The sequence below is a fragment of the Mustelus asterias genome, chromosome 4 (assembly GCF_964213995.1).
Source record: "Mustelus asterias chromosome 4, sMusAst1.hap1.1, whole genome shotgun sequence".
Lineage (NCBI taxonomy): Eukaryota > Metazoa > Chordata > Chondrichthyes > Carcharhiniformes > Triakidae > Mustelus > Mustelus asterias.
Genome location: NC_135804.1, coordinates 34,762,466 through 34,777,121, shown reverse-complemented (window position 1 = coordinate 34,777,121; position 14,656 = coordinate 34,762,466).

Below are 14,656 nucleotides of genomic sequence, written 5' to 3'. Positions count from 1 at the left end.
AGTACAGACTGACTTTTTTTTACTTCTCCAACTGACTGATATCAGGAGTAAAAGATTGGGGATCTGACATAAATACTGCAATAGTCACAGAGATATACAGCATGGAAACAGGCCCTTTGGCCCAACTCGTCCATGTCGACCTGGTTTCCTAAACTGAACTAGTCCATGAAGAGGTCTAATGATCTCACACAGGTGGTCAACATCAGTGATTGCATATTGAAAGGGTATCTCCTACTCATTCCAACATCAATCTCTCAAGCTGCTTCATACACTACAGCCTCATCATTTACTCAGCAGCACTCCCTGGCACTCAGGACTCATGTCTTATATCCAGATACTGGTCACGAAACCATTCTCGCACAACTTTGGATGCTGCCAGTCTCACATCCACCTTTGCTGTCTTCACAAGCCACCAAGCTATACGATGGGTGCTAGATAATCACTGACATTTTGCCCTCTATTTTGCAGGACAAGGTGGCATATGATAGAAGGAAGCAGAACTAATGTGTTGGGGGATCAGGTCATCTGCACCTCCTGAACGTTATTGAGGAGATGGTTCTTAGTATGATGGGTTGGCTGAGACGGGGCCCACAGAACTTGATGCTGAGAACATTGATGATGATTTGGACTTGCATTATGACCCCTAGCAATTTCCAGCTCACCCTCATCTGGCTATCTGGCATGTTGAACTAACTACAGGTGGTGTGGCCATAGACCACTTCCTTCTCAACACCTTCCCTCAAAGCAACATTCAACTTCTGAGCTCCTGCTTTCAGACTATGAAGAATCACTGAATACCCAGTCACAGGAGCACCAGGGAGTAAGCATGCTAGAGTAAGCTTTCCACCATGCGTCGTGTAAAAAAAAGCATACAGCAGCCAGGGTGCAGTGAGTATTCCATAAAATTGCTCCAGTCTTATACAGATATAACCCAACAGGAAACTGAATAAAGTGATATATGCAATTCAACCCAGATAGAAGTCTTTTCTGTCTGAATATCTTGCTTGTGAAAGGGCTTGGGCTCACAAATATTCAGTTCCGATTAAAGTGGACTCCAAATAATGAGTGTTCAACTCATTCAACAAATAAATTACCAACCCACACTCAAGAAGACAAATGTGGAAAATCCTGTGACACTGCTGACATACTGTTGGAGCAGAATAAATGGAGTTTTAAACTACATCTGGCTGCACAAAATGTCATATTGCTGATCTTGATGCTGTTGCTGCTATTCACAATGTACTCACAACCCTCAATTTCAGGAGGCCAAAACAAGGAATGATAAGTCACGCAAAACTTTCTCCATGCCATACAATTTTATACATCTGATTAACAACCTTTCTTTACATTTTTTTATTCATTCATGGGACATCGGTGTCGCTGGCCGGGCCAGCATTTATTGCCCATCCCTAGTTGCCCGACGGCAGTTCAGAGTCAACCACATTGCTGTGGCTCTGGAGTCACATGTCGGCCAGAACCAGGTAAGGACTGCAGATTTCCTTCCCTAAAGGACATTATTGAACGAGCTTGTTTTTTCCAACAATAGACAATGGCTTCATGGTCATCAGTAGATTCTTAATTCCAGATTTTTTTATTGAATTCAAATTCCACCATCTGCCGTGGCAGGATTCGAGCCCGGTCCCCATAACATTAGCTGAGTTTTTGGATTAATAGTCTAGTGATAATACCACTAGGCCACCACCTAGCTATACTTGTTCGGTAAGTTGATGATAAACAATGACCATCTCCTGAGGGCCACTTGTAGAGTCCAGGGGCAAGATAAGGGAAACCTACAAGAATATTTTTATTCTGTAGGCATTAATTCTTTGATATTCCTCAAAAATAAATTTCACGTCATGAAAAATATAAGTAAAAATATACAAATGGTAAATCACACAATGCACATAAAACAGTGAGCCTTTTCTCTCAGTGTATGTCACTTGTGCATCTTGCTTTCTTATTATCTTTTCTGATAAATGAAGCACTCTTTCTCTCTTTGTTGTCCATCTACTTCTCAATGCATTGTCTTTGCGTTGTTCAGGTTGGCATCTTGTTTAAATACTGCCTGTTTATTTGTGAAAGGTCAAAGAGTAAGTTCATTCAGTCACATTTTCGTCTCTCATTTGATATTGGTCCAATCTCACAGTGTTGTATTTTAATATGGTAGCAAAATTAAATCATGTACAATTGGATGAGCATTTCAATCTTCATTTAAATGTACTTCACCTTTCACCTTGCTTTTACAATTGCACAGTAGTATTGCGAATAAATAATACTAGTATGTAAAGTGGCCAACTATCAGCAAGGATTCATTTGAGAAAGAATATGGTTATGTTTTCCCAATCTGAGGCAAATGCTTTTTTTCAATTATTGCGCAAAAATATACAAGCATTAATATAGCATCTTGGATGGAATTATGGATGTTGTTCAGGCTAGGCATGTGCACCACCTGTAAAATATTAAAAGTCCTTCGCAGTGCTTGATATGTTAGGTTAAAGAGTTCATGTCCAACCTCCATCAATCACAGTATAATGTTAAATCCTCTGGTGGCATTAATGGAGGCTGCTGCGTTTACAGAATTCAGCCTAGTACAAATGTTTCCTGGTTGTAAGGCAAACAGTAATATAGCATTGCCTATTGCATTTCATGACTTGACAGTTTGAAATATTTCTGATCAGATAATTCCCAGAATAAATGAGTGTTTGTTTCCTTTAATATTATTGAGAAACCAAGCTGAAAGGGCAAGGACCAAAATGCAGCGGTATTTTTAACTTTTCAGAGGACATAAGGAAGAGCGTGGGCTGAGAAAGGGTCACTGGGTCAACAGAAGCTCATTCCTCCATTACATTAAATCTCCCCAAGCATTTAATTGTATTTTGAATAACCTCAATAGGTCTCGCCTGCATTACTATTCCTAATGGATTATTGCAAGCATTTATCATTCTCAGCAAAACAACAATTTCCTTGATGTCGGTTCGAAATTTGTTTTTCGATCATTTATATTTACACATCCTGCAGTGTGTTCCTATTCTGTTCTTCTTGATGTAACCAACTAAAAGATAGCCTATCTGCTAGCCAATGTACATGACTATCTGGATACCTCTTTATGCGTAATGCTGGGATGTGAGTTGTTGACAATTTTTTAAAATAAATTTGAACAGGTCATAGAGAAAATTCCTTCAGGGACTGGGCAATGCTTGAGGTACACTGCCCTTTGCTTTCAGATCCAGACTGATTGCGAGGTTGAAAGTCTCCACTGTGTATGACGTAGAAAGATCCTATGTAAAAAGTGTTTTGGTAGTCTGGCCCTGACAAATGCCCCTCAATAAAATTTCCTACTTCCATACTGAAAGATGCCATGCTTCACCTCCACACTTGGCATAAGCGGCATTGATGTCTGTCTGAGAACTGCAGGGCTCAATCTCCAAAGTTGCTTTCACCAGTCTTCCAAGCTCCACTCTCCACTGAACTCATCCACACTCATCCACCAGAATCATGTCTGAAAATAAGCTTCAGATGACTATTACTCTGGTTCTCGTTCATCTTCGCTGGCTCCCAGACCTTTAGTTCATTGATTGAAAAATCCTCTTGCTCCTTTCCAAATTGCTGAGTGATCTTGGTGAACTGAATTCTTCAACTTGTTATTAATGCATCTTCTTTTCACTCTATTGCGATACATTGAGTGATTGGAGAATGTATTCTAACTAGATGCAATTACAACGTTGTTGACAGAGGAAAATAATCAGCTCCTTTTTACTCATAGAACAATTGATTTCTGCAGTTACGTACCTCCCAATGAGCTAGCTTCAAAAGACGTTCAACAAGGAAACAAACAATGAATCAATTGCTGTAATGAGCAGACCCCTCCACCCCCGCTACCCCGACTCCTGGAGTTGGCAGGTTAGTAAACTTCTTAAACATGCAGATTACAATTTTTCCATTCAGATGTCTAAATGGCACAGGGTCAGCTAGTCAGCATCGAGTACAAAAATGCAATTTATTTGTCAAGTTCTACGCGTCAAGAAATCAACATGTACATTTTACATCATTGCATTTCACTTGAAAAACAGCAAAGGCTGTTTTGTTCCGAACACATTAAAGGAGTGGTTAAAGCTATCACCAGCTTTAGAAACACACATGAAAACAAATGGAAAACAGGTACAATTCTGTTAAAAAAGAAAGAATTGTATTTATATAGCACTTTTCATGAGGACCAGATGTATTCAAGTGTTTTCCTTAGCCAATGAAGTACTTTTAAAAAACCTGGTCACTGTTGGAATGTAGGAAACTCAGCAGCTAATTTGCCCTCAGCAAACTGCCACAGACAGTGATGTGATAATGTCCACCTACATCAACAAGGCGCAAGTCAGGCGTGTGATAGAATACTCTCCACTTGCTTGGATGAGTGCACCTGCAACAACACTTGAGAAGCTCGACGCCATTCAGGACAAGGCTGCCCGTTTGATTGACAGCCCAGTAACCACCTTAAACATTTACTCCCATCACCACTGATGCACAGAGGCAGCAGTGTGTACCATCTACAAGATATGCAGCAGCTACTCACCAAGGCTCCTTCGACAGTGCCTTTCCAATCTGCAACCTCTATCAGCTAGAAGGACATGAGCCACACATATATGAAAACACCATGACCTGGAAGTCCCCCTCTCAACTTTACCATTATTCCTTCACTGTGACTGGGTCAAAATCTTGCAACTCCCTCCCTATCAGCACTGTGGGTGCACTTTTAAAGTGGTGTAAGAAGGGGCTCACCATCACCTTCTCAAGGACAATTAGGGATGGCCGATAAATGTTTGCCTAGCCCACATCCCATGATCAAATTCTAAAAAATGACCAGGCAATCTGTTTTTTGTGATGTTGATTGAGAGATAAATATTGACCAGGATACCAAGGATGTATAACTACCCCGTTCGTCTTCAATATAATGTCATGGGATCTTTACGCACACCCAAGCAAGCAGATAGGACCTGATCTTAATGCCTCATCCAAAAGACAGCCTATCTGACAATGCAACACTCCCTCACTACTGTACCAAAGCATCAGCCTTGATTTTTGTCCTCAAATCATGGAGTGGGTTGTGAACCCAAAGGTTCGGGGGAAGACGATGTTATCAGCTGACAACACACAGCTGTTCAACTGGACACTTGACCTATTAAAAGTAAAGTTCCTGCATCTGCCTGGCTTAATAGATAAAGGTAAAGTCACCATAGTCCCAGATGACCATAGGCTGCCCTCCCCTTTGGGGGGCCGGTGGGGGTGTGGGGCGGGGGGCGGGGGGGGGGGGGGGGGGGGGATGTTGGTGACACTTGTGGTAATTTAGTCTGATAATCACCACACCTCAGGTGAGATTGAGAAAGCAGGGCCTTCATGAATAACTTCAGCCGGTATGGAAATAGAACCCGCGCTGCTGGTGTCACTGCATCATGAACTAGCTGTCCAGCCAACAACTTCATCCCATGTCAAATGATTGACTTTTAACTGCCTTCTGAAGTGGCTTAGCATGTGAGTTAGTTGTATCCAAACCATGGCTAACAATGGTGGTGCAATAAAAAGACTCACAACCACTTACTCAGAGCATGAGGAATGGCCATTGAAATCAGCCTTGTCAATGACGCATCTCGAGAATGAAGGAACAAACACAGGCGGGACACAATTTAAATTTGCAAATTGTTGTCTTTGATTATTGCAATTTTCATGAAGAAATGGGGAAGTATGCTTGCGCAAACTAGTTCAAGTTTCCTGCGGCATAGATGAATCAAAAGGTGAGTTATTCACTGGCGAATACCCAACATCTGACCTGCTCCTGTCAACACAACATTTATGTAGATGGTCCAGTTAAATTTCTCGATGTCAGATTGTGAGGATTCAATGACGGTAATGCCATTGAGTGTCAAGCAGAGATAGCGAGACTTCCTCTTGTTTGAAGATGTCCATTGCCTTGTATTTCTATGGCACAAAGTCTGATATACATGAGCAGGTTATTGGTGAGTAACTGCTGCTTAAGTCTTTAAAATTTATTTATTAATCACAAGTGGGCTTACCTTAACACTGCAATGAAGTTACTGTGAAAATCCCTGAGTCGCCACACTTTGACGCCTGTTCGCGTACACTGAGGGAGAATTTAGCATGGCCAATGCACCTAACCAGCACGTCTTTCGGACTTGATAGCATTACCAATAATACCTTCTGTTACTTCACAATAATTGAAAACCGACTGCTAGAGCGAAAATTTGCCCGTTTTGTGAACGGGATATACAATGTACAATCTGCCACTTCGCTGAGTAGATGCCAATGTTTTAGAAATATTGAAACAGCTTCGCTTGTTCAGGACAACAAAGTCAGAACCACAGCATGAATGCTGTTGGGCCTATAGTCGCTGCTGTATGTAGAGTGTTTCTTAATAATGATAAAGTAGAGTGAATCAAATTGGCTGAAGACTGGCATTTGTGATGGGAGGAAGTCTCAGGAGCTGACTAAGCTGAATCATCCATTCTGTACTTCTGGCTGAAGATGGTGGCAAATGCCTTTAACCTTGTCTTTTGCACTGGCATGTTGGAATCTCAGTAAGAAGTCTCACAACACCAGGTTAAAGTCCAACAGGTTTATTTGGTAGCAAAAGCCACTAGCTTTCGGAGCGCTGCTCCTTCGTCAGGTAAGTGGGATCCCACTTACCTGACGAAGGAGCAGTGCTCCAAAAGCTAGTGGCTTTTGCTACCAAATAAACCTGTTGGACTTTAACCTGGTGTTGTGAGACTTCTTACTGTGTTTATCCTAGTCCAACGCCGGCATCTCCACATCTTGTTGGAATCTGCCAACATTGAAGATAGTGATGGTCATGGAGCTTCATCTTCCCATTGGCTGCTTAATTGGCCACAACCATTTCTCACTGAATATGGCAGGACTCATGAGTCTTGATCTAATCAGTTGGCTGTGAGATTACTTAGCGCTGTTTACAGCATGCTGCTTCTGCAGTTTAGGATGCACGATCCCCTGTGTTGTAACTTCACCATGTTGGCACCTTATTTCAATCCATTCAGTCAACTTTCAAATATCCACTAGTCCAAGAACACACCATATAAAGTATTAATTTGTTTAATGTACATTCATTATTCATTTACCTCAGGACGAGCATACCTTTGCCAGGCTAGTTAAAAATAAAAAAAAACAGAATGTGTGCTCAAGCCCCCCCATGTACATAGCCGTTATTTTCATGACAGATTGTGTATTGTGTGAGTGTCATGCTGTTGAGAGGTAGAAGGTTAATTACCATACCTAAATGGAGTTCCCAAAGTGTGATTAGCAGCATGATTTAAATTCATCAGTTGCTGATAGAACAGTAATTGGTTGGACAGCTGCTAGGTGGGTTTCTGAAAACCCAACAATAAAATGTCGGCAGGGACTGTTGGTTCAAAAAGATCTTTAAAAATACTCCATGAGGTCCAAAGGCACAGGAGTCCTTCCCATGGCCCCTCAATGAAACTCTTTGCCTCCCCATTGCTGATGTAACCTTAGTCTTTCTCCTCTCGCAATCACCAACCGTCTCTTTATTCTTGAGAGTTAATGGGATTTAGTATCAGGTAGGGTGTATAATGCATTATCACCCATTTTGCACTCTAGTACAAGGTAACATTTTATCTCTATATATTTTAGTCAGAATTGTCCATTTTTTATTGTGTTTTAAGAAGCATATTTTGAAATAGTTTGCTTTTAGTACACCGATAAACAAGTTCTCTAAAACATTATTCTGCATTGTCTTTTGCTGGAAATAGCAAGCAAGCAATCAAATAATCTACACGAGACTCATAAATTAATAACTTATCATTAGGTCTGATGGTACAGGAACAGTTATGATGGTAGTATTAGATGACTTTGTGTTTTCTGCTGCTTTATGATGCATTTTATCAGCTGATATTCCATTAAAACAGAATTATTGAAAAGGGTTTAGTGTGTGTAAATAGGAAATCAATACTTTCTCTAATCTAGAAGGTGGCTAAGGTTGATTTTTATTGTTGATATAGGGTGGCAGTCCAATAATGCATACTGCTTTAAAGCACATTTATTCTTCGTCATTAAATATGGAAGACACTTGGAAAGAATTAGCAAACTCATAAGCTTAATAAATCTGCTGTGTGTAAATTGTTAACTATATAAATATTATTTTGCTGGATATTTATTTATCCTTCTATTGTAGAAGATAATGAACTCAAATCATCATGCACACAAGCCATTTTGTTTCAGTCTGAATGTAATACATTGCTCAGTCTTGTTCTATCCAAAATCATACTGCTATCATACTTGTCAGCCAACTAAATTGGCATATAATTAAATCATAAAATATTTTATTCAAACAACTGCAGAATTGGTAAAGTTAAGTCAAAATATACCTTTTTAACCTATGAACAGGTAGTGATCATCTTGGGCAACATCATTGAAATGCAGAATAAACCTTTTGCTCCAGAAGGTCCTGCTGAGAAAATAAGCAGCCACGTCCCTACCAGCAGGAATGTGTTGTACCTGTTAATTCTCAGATACTTTCAACCAGTTTGCTTACTCCAAGGTTTTACCCCGGTGTCCTTATTTGCAAGATGGACAAAGGACAAACACAAGTAAAGGTTCAACAAGTTTATTAATAATAACACTATTAACCCTCAAATTACCCACATAAAACAAGAGGATACCCCAGCAGATTCAAGTATACTACCCGTAAAGATGGTTTGGTTGAACTGCAGGTCCGATTCTCCGAGTCCCTCTGGTCTGTCTTCACGAAGGTGAGTCTCGATGGCAGCTTCATCCTTCTCTGGTCAGTCTTCCGAATGGTCGCTGCCGTCTCCCCTGTCGCGTCTTCGCTCCAGTGTGTCTGAAAATGTGTCCCTTTATCCCCCAGCCTGCTTGCCTTTCCAGAAACTTTCTCTGGCTTCTGGCCAATGAGGCCCCAGGAGGGGGTTCCAATACCCAGTGGGTTTCTTGATGTCTGCCTGACAGGACACCAGGGTCCGCCCCCCCAGGTCTCTCATCTCCCAGGAACTTTCGGTGACGGAAAGTCTGGCTCGATCTGGGCTTCTAACAATAGGCCGGTGCATTTCAATGGGGTGCAATGATCTCCTGCTAAGTATCAAGTAGAGTGTAACAACCTTTGATGGGTGGTTGATGGGTCAGGCCCAGACACGCTTGTGTATTTTACAATTGGCCTGCCTGAGGTTTGACTGTGTTTGATTTCAATATGCCCAATTCTTTAATTTAGGATATCCAATTTTATCAGCCTTAAAACTAGGCCCTGTTTATATCACCACAAATGAATATATATATATATGTGCACACCCTTTTACAAAAGGTTTAACGACAATTGTTTTCTCTGGTGGGTTGTCTTTTCTAAACACAAGGGCTGGAATTCTCCGGCCTCACATGCCCCAGTACCGCTGCCAGCAAGAACAGAGAATTTGGCGCTCAGCCAAATCTCCATTCACAGCAACAGGATTACAGAATCCCAGCTGTAGGCAAGCTCGGAGAATTCCGGCCAACGTATATGGGCGAATGAATTGGAAGTGCAGATTTCAGTTTTACCCACATCTTTATATTTTCATTAGCCTGAAAGGAAAGTACTCCAAGCTGAAAGAATTGTACATCATTACTGATTAATATTGCAAATTCATTACATTTTCTGCATTCTTAATGCGGCCTGGTTTTGAAATTCCTGCACCACGAGACTAGAATCATTGAATCCATTCAGCGCAGAAGGAGGCCATTCGGCCCTTTGAGCTGCACCAACAACAATCCCACCCCAGGCCCTATCCCCGTAACTCCATGTATTTACTCTCCTAGTCCCCCTCACGTTAAGGGGCAATTTAGTATGGCCAATCAACCTAACCCGCGCATCTTTGGACTGTGGAAGGAAACCAGAGCACCCTGAGGAAACCCACGCAGACCCAGAATGTGCAAACTCCACACAGACAGTGAGCTGAGGCTGGATTTGAACCCAGGTGTCTGGTGCTGTGAGAAAGCAGTGCTAACCACTGTGCCACATTGCCACTACTCTCAAAATCTATGGAGGTCCGCAGATGGAATAGTGTCTATTCTGCACTATAGGAAATTACAGTGGGAAGACAGCAGCATGATTTTCCTGTTCATCTTCTTCTGTCTTAATATCAGAAGAAGATCCAGGAGAATGGGACATCCCCAGAAATTCAGACAGTGTGACCTCCTTTTCCCTGAACACCACTTGTGCCTGTTTGTGATGTGTCTTGATGCATCTGCGCAGCCGAGGAGGCAAAATCCTGTTTCTAGTTATTGCTTCTTGTGCACAACTTTCACCATCAACTCCAGTAAAACATTTGAGTCAAGTGGGAGAAAATCCTTCAAACGTTTGACAAGCCTAAAGAAACAGGAACGCAGTGTAATGAAAAACTGCGTTCTTCACCCTATATCCAGAGGTCTATGTGAAGATACCTCTGGAGAGGTCCCTTCAAAGTCCGTTTCAGTGGTTCCCCATCTTGTTTGTTTTAGAATTGTCAGTTTGACTCGATGTTAGCATTCTGAACCCTGGGGTGGAGTGTCGCGGATTCAGGATTTGTGCATAGAATTTAGACTATCACCACTTTACACCACTGGGATAGTTCTGCATTGTCTGAAGTTTCATCTTTTCTGCTGAAATGTTAAATGTTAAATCCCTGTCTGCCTGTAGAGAGGATGTTAATTGTCACTGCTGCCAGTTGCACTATTTTGGTTTTGCTATGGTTCTGTGTTTGAAATGCAAGCTTGGCAGCAGCAGCACGGGAATCAGTCATGGTCTAAAACTTCAGTATGAGAATGTTAGATATAAAACATTTATTGATGGAAGGTGTGACATGATTTCATAACGTAACCAAGGTGTTTTCTGGGGTTATCCTTGGCTAAGTATATAAAATGTAACGAAAGTAATCAAAGTATTACATTTGACCAACTCTTCTGGATCTTCAAGGTTCTGTGAACAACTGGAGAATGTTGAAAAATCATTCATGATTAAAATCTAGATCTGTTAATTCTTCTTCGACTTTGGTTGAATCAAATACCTACAAATGAAAGGGAAAAGTTTGTTTATTTGTGTCACAAGTAGGCTTACATTAACACTGCAATGAAGTTACTGTGAAAATTCCCTACTCTGGCGCCTGTTTGGGTACACTGAGGGAGAATTTAGCATGGCCAATCCACCTAACCAGCACGTCTTTCGGATTGTGGGAGGAAACTGAAGCACCCGGAAAAAACCTGCTTGGGCAGAATGTGCAGACTCCACTCAGACAGTGTCCCAAGCCGAGAATTGAACCCAGGTCCCTGGAGAAGTGCTGACCACTGTTCCACCGTGCCACCCCCAACGCAACCCACTGCAAACTGGGCAATTAAAGTGGAGCAGGAGACATATCCATCGGTCTCCTGCCTTGAGTCCGTTGACTGAAATATCAGATTACAGCCTGATCACATCATCAGGGTCTAGCTGCCATTTTTAAAAAATTTGCAGTCAACTCCTGTTCTCCATTGTGAACTTGTTTACTCACATGAATGTGGCTGTGTACGTCATTGTGGCTAGCCACCCTGAGCTTCACTCACCTGCGATTTAGAATGCAAAACTCTCAAATTTCCCATGTCATTCCCACATAGAGAGCAAAATGAAGGAGATTGTCATTGACTTTAGGAAGCATAGAGGAGAACATGCCCCTGTCTACATCAATGGGGGCGAAGTAAAAAGGGTCGAGAGTTCAAGGTTTTAGGTGTTCAGACCATCAACAATCTGTCCAGGTCCCCCCATGCCGACACTATAATTAAGAAAGCCCACCAACTCCTCTACTTTCTCAGAAGGCTAAGGAAATTTGGTATGTCAGCTACGACTCTCATCAACTTTTACAGATGCACCATAGAAAGCATTCTTTTTGGTTGTATCACAGCTTGGTATGGCTCCTGCTCGGCCCAAGACCGCAAGGAACTACAAAAGGTTATGAATGTAGCCCAATCCATTGACTCTGTCTACACTTCCCACTGCCTCGGCAAAGCAGCCAGCATAATTAAGGACCACACTCTCTGGACATTCTCTCTTCCACCTTCTTCCATCGGGAAAAAGATACAAAAGCCTGATGTCACGTACCAACTGCCACAAGAACAGCTTCTTCCCTGCTGCCATCAGACCTTTGAATGGACTTAGCTTGTATTAAGTTGACCTTTCTCTACACTTTCAAACTGGAGACCTGTGAGCAGCGGTGTGCCTCAGGGATCAGTGCCGGGTCCACTGTTATTTGTCATTTATATTAATGATTTGGATGAGAATATAGGAGGCATGGTTAGTCAGTTTGCAGATGACACCAAGATCAGTGGCATAGTGGACAGTGAAAAAGGTTATCTCGGATTGCAACGGGATCTTGAACAATTGGGCCAGTGGGCTGATGAATGGCACATGGAGTTTAATTTAGATAAATGCGAGGTGATGCATTTTGGTAGATTGAACCAGGGCAGGACTTACTCAGTTAATGGTAGGGCGTTGGGGAGAGTTACAGAACAAAGAGATCTAGGGGTACAGGTTCATAGCTCCTTGAAAGTGGAGTCACAGGTGGACAGATTGGTGAAGAAGGCATTCGGCATGCTTGGTTTCATTGGTCGGAACACTGAATACAGGAGTTGGGATGTCTTGTTGAAGTTATACAAGGCATTGGTAAGGCCACACTTGGAATACTGTGAATAGTTCTGGTCACCCTATTATAGAAAGGATATTATTAAACTAGAAAGAGTGCAGAAAAGATTTACTAGGATGCTACCGGGACTTGATGGTTTAAGTTATAAGGAGACGCTGGATAGACTGGGACTTTTTTCTTTGGAGCATAGAAGGCTGAGGGCGACCTTATAGAGGTCTATAAAATAATGAGGGGCCTAGATCAGCTAGATATTCAATATCTTTTCCCAAAGGTAGGGAAGTTTAAAACTAGAGGGCATAGATTTAAGGTGAGAGGGGAGAGATACAAAAGAGTCCAGAGGGGAAATTTTTTCACGTAGAGAGTGGTGAGTGTCTGAAACAAGTTGCCAGAGGCAGTAGTAGAGGCGGGTACAATTTTGTCTTTTAAAAAGCGTTTAGACATTTACATAGGTAAGATGGGTATAGAGGGATATGGGTCAAATGCGGGCAATTGGGACTAGCTCAGGTGTTTAAAAAAAAAAGGGCGGCATGGACAAGCTGGGCTGAAGGATCTATTTCTATGCTGTAAATTCTATAACTCTATGACCTGACATCCTGCACTCTCTCATTTCCTTCTCTATGAATGGCATGCTCTGTCTGTATACCACACAAGAAACAATACTTTTCACTGAACACTAATACACGTGACAATAATAAATCAAATCAAAAAATCAAATACTGCACATGTGCTGACTCGCTGCATGACCGAATTTGCAGTTTGCATTTTCACACTTTGTGAGAATTCACGAGGACAGAACCTCTGCAATCAGCGGGGTTGACTGTATTTATACATTCACGGAATGTGGCTATCGCTGGCTAGGCCAGCATTTATTGCACATCCCTATTTGCCTAGTAGAAGGTCAAATGTTTGCCTAAGCACCAAATCACATGTGGATTTTCCAATGCCCTGAGGGAGGCTAGTGGCTGATCAACTGGGGAAGAGGTCCTCTCGGGAAATGTATTTTCTTCCTTTGTTGGACTTAGTGAGAAGGAGTGCAAGTTATTCTCACATCACCTCACCAAATAGGTGCAGGTGCAGCAGATGGTCAAGAAGGCAAATGGAATGTTGGCCTTTATCGCGAGAGGGATGGAGTATAGAAGCAGGGAGGTCATGCTGCAACTGTACAAGGTGCTGGTGAGGCCGCACCTAGAGTACTGTGTACAGTTTTGGTCCCCTTATTTAAGAAAGGATGTATTGGCTTTGGAAGGGGTGCAGGGAAGGTTCACTAGGTTGATTCCGGAGATGAGGGGGCTGGCTTATGAGGAGAGATTGAGCAGACTGGGCCTGTACTCTTTGGAGTTTAGAAGGTTGAGGGGAGATCTTATAGAGACATATAAGATAATGAAGGGACTCGACAGGGTAGAAACATCGAGATTATTTCCACTTACAATGGAAACAAGAACTAGGGGGCATAGCCTCAAAATATGGGGGAGTCAATTTAGAACAGAGTTGAGGAAGAACTTTTTCTCCCAGAGGGTAGTGAATCTTTGGAATTCTCTGCCCAATGAAGCGGTAGAGGCTACCTCATTAAATGTGTTTAAGTCACAGATAGGTTTTTAGCCAATAAGGGAATTAAGGGTTATGGAGAGCGGGCGGGTAAGTGGAACTGAACACACTATCAGATCAGCCATGATCTTATTGAATGGCGGAGCAGGCTTGAGGGGCCAGATGGCCTACTTCTGCTCCTATTTCTTATGTTCTTATGTTCAAAGTGTCCATTTTCATGAGCGAGTGCTGCCATCAATAAATTACTCAACTGTGGGAGGGCAGCAAAGGAGAAAATATCACGACCAAACCCAACCTCATCCTCACCCATCATACATACACAGGCACCTAGCAGAAAGCACTGGATAGCAATCAGGAATTGAACCATGGCAAGTTTATGGTGCAGAAGGAGGCCATTGAACCCATTATATCTGTGCCAGCCACAAAAAGAGAAAAAAGAAATT